Below are 3,024 nucleotides of genomic sequence, written 5' to 3'. Positions count from 1 at the left end.
CCCCCCCCTTTTTTTTTCCCCCACCAACTAGACCTGTTGCCCGGGGCTCACAGCAGCCCTGGCATAGCGGCTTGACTCTCCTTGAGCCGGAAGCTGAGCCTAGACACAGCTGCCTGGCAGTGACTTGGGAGGCCCTAAAAGTGGGTGGAAATGGTTGGTTCAGGGAGGCCAGTAATGGGCCCCAAGGTGGCCATTCATTGACCAGCTACTGTGGGTTGAGTCTGGAGGCAGAATCCTCTGTCCCAGCTAACTCAGAGCAGCAAGGCTAACAAGACATTTCTCAAGTAGCCACAGCCCCTGCCAGTTGCCCACACGTGACCTGCAGCCAGGGCTCCCGGAATGTGGAAGTGGAGATCCCCCCAAAACAGATGCAACTGCCCCGTGGTGGGTCCCAGTGGACACCACTGCTGGCAGTCAAGGCGAGACCACAAGGGAAGGAGGCTGTTTGTGGGTGGTGGCCGGGTGGTGGGGGTAGCAGACGACAGGCTGAAGTCTAACTGCGTTCTGGAAACATGGGGCCAGGCTGAGCAGCGTCTGATGTGTTTGCGAGGAGGGCAGGCCAGGCCACGTGAGCTTTACATCAATAAAGGCTCTATCTTGTCAGTTCTCTTTTATTATACACACCGTGCACGCACGCGCACGCGCACACGCACACACTCTCCAGGCCCACAGCACTTTTACAGCAACTCGCCAAGGCCTCCTGGCAGCCTAGGCAAAGCAGCTGAAATGTGCAGTCTGAGGGAGCATGAGACAGGGTTCCAGCAGTTGGTTTAAGGGACTTGGGAATAGGGCGGGGCTGCAGTTGCTCCATCTCTCACCCTCACCCTCCAGCCCTGGCTGCCACAGCTTGTTCCCTGGGTGTGCCTGCTGGGGGGGGGGGGGGGGGGAGCCAGGCACCTTTCTCCAGCTCCCACTGTCTTTAGTGGGGGCTGTTTCCAGGGGCTGGGGTCCTCCTAGGTTTCTTGCCTTTAGGCAGAGTGTGGAATATGTTGGATGCTTCTTAGCACGGAGGACGTGACCCTGGCTGCTGTGTGTCACTGAAAGTAGCACAGCACTGGCATCGGTGGCCTCCCACCCCCACCCCCAAGTGAGGCAGAGGAGTGGTGAGGTGGGAACCTGGCCGGGCAGCGGAGATAGGAAAGACAGACAGGTCACTGAGGGAGGCTTAGAGAAGGCCACATCTGAGATGAGCCCATGGTATCTGCAAAAAGCCAGGAAGAACTCAGAACATGTTGGGCAGCAGGTGGCCTATGTCCAAAGTTTGAGGCACAAGGATCTGGTGAGGTCACAGCATCAGAGATTAGGGTCCTGGCATGATGGGGGCCAGTGTGCAACTGGATACAGAGTGTGCCTAGTTCTGCCTGCCAAGGGGTGGTCCAGGAGAAGCCAAGCTCAGTCTTTCACATCTCAGCACAATGTTTTTAAAGATAAGGTCTCACGCTGACTCAGACTGGCCTCCAACACACATCCCTCCCGAGTGCTGGGGTTACTAGGTGTGCACTACTACTCAGCTCCCCAGAATAATATTACCACACCCCTAGGCCGGAAGGAAATGGAGCCTCCCAAGGTATACCTCCTGTGGGGTTCCCTCCCTCTTGGCAGAAGCAGGAGTCTAAGATTAAAATCCCCATTGCTCATATTTGCATCCTGGAGGGAAATGACTCCCACGGGAATAAGCTGACTGTCCCAGGGAATTGTTAGCGGCCCACCCTTGGAACTTCCTCTGTGAAGTACCTCTTAAAAACTCCCTTCAGCTGGACATGACGGTGCATGTCTTTGATCCCAGGAGCCGGGAGCCAGAGAGTTTGAGGCTAGCCCAGGCTTTGTAGTGAGACCCTGTCTCAAAGCAGCCTCATGGTCTGGCACTTGACCTTCAAGCTCTGGTCTCTGGGTTAGCCCAGGGTAGCCCACTGGCCCTCTGCCCACCTCCCCTTATACTGCCTGCAGCAGCTCTCCTCATTTGCAAACCCAGGAAGCTGCTCAGACCTTTGTGTCAGTGCTGGCTCCATTAGCGCCCTCTTCCCATCTCTTGGGTGCTAGAGTGGACGGTGAATGCTTTAGGCACCTGGGTTCTCTGCCCTGCCGTTTCCTGGCCTCGTGGAGGTCCTCCTGCCTGCAGTCATTTACCATAGAGCGGGCTAGCCTGTGCTCTCCTGGCTCCCATACTCAAGTAGCTAAGGCCTAGCCTTTGTGAGTTCAAACTGTCACTAGTCCTAGTTCTTCATACTATTCTCCAACCATTGATCAGGCAACTTCTCCCTGATGGGCAATTGTTAAATTTCCTCAGACCGTGAGCACAAATCAGAATTTTACTTCATATTTCCAGGAAGAGAGTCAGGACACACAGAGAAATGTTTGTGCTAGTTACATTTCTCAACTGACAAGCCCCAGAGAGGCAGCCTACAGAAGGGGAGGCCTATTTGGGCTCACGGTTCAGGTTGTTCAGACCCCCATGGTGGCTACAGCAACTCTGTCTGCAATGTAACAAGCTTGCAGTGGGGCTTGTACACACCTTAGTGACAGAAACTGGAGGTGGCTATCACCTTCAAGGCCCACTGGTGGCCGGTTTTCTGCTAGAAAGGTCGGGTATCCACAGGGCTCCACCACCTCCCAAAACAGCGCCACCAGCTGGGGACCAAGTGTTAAAACACACAGCCTGCAGGAGGACGTTTTCTATCCATTATAACAGGACACTGGCTCAAAGTTCCATCTGAAGAAGGGACCTTGTAAACAAGTGACTGTGTACAGCGGCTCCACCCCACAGAGCTGTGTGCTGAGATGGAAACTGAGGCTGTTTTCTGTGCTGTCACCCAATATCACACACCAAGTGAGTTATAAAGAAAAGAGGTTTATTTCAGTCCACAGTTCTGAAGTCAAGAGATGGCCTTTTTGATGATGGAGGTCTCAGGTGATTCAGGGCATCCCATGGGAGAACACAGAAGTGTGTGTGTGTGTGAGTGTGTGTGTGTGGTGTATGTGTGCTTGTATATGTATTTGGTGTGAGCATGTGTCTGGTTTCTGTGT

The sequence above is a fragment of the Peromyscus eremicus genome, chromosome 1 (assembly GCF_949786415.1).
Source record: "Peromyscus eremicus chromosome 1, PerEre_H2_v1, whole genome shotgun sequence".
Classification (NCBI taxonomy): domain Eukaryota; kingdom Metazoa; phylum Chordata; class Mammalia; order Rodentia; family Cricetidae; genus Peromyscus; species Peromyscus eremicus.
The sequence above is the reverse complement of the archived record's forward strand: the minus strand, read 5'-3'. Positions refer to the sequence as shown.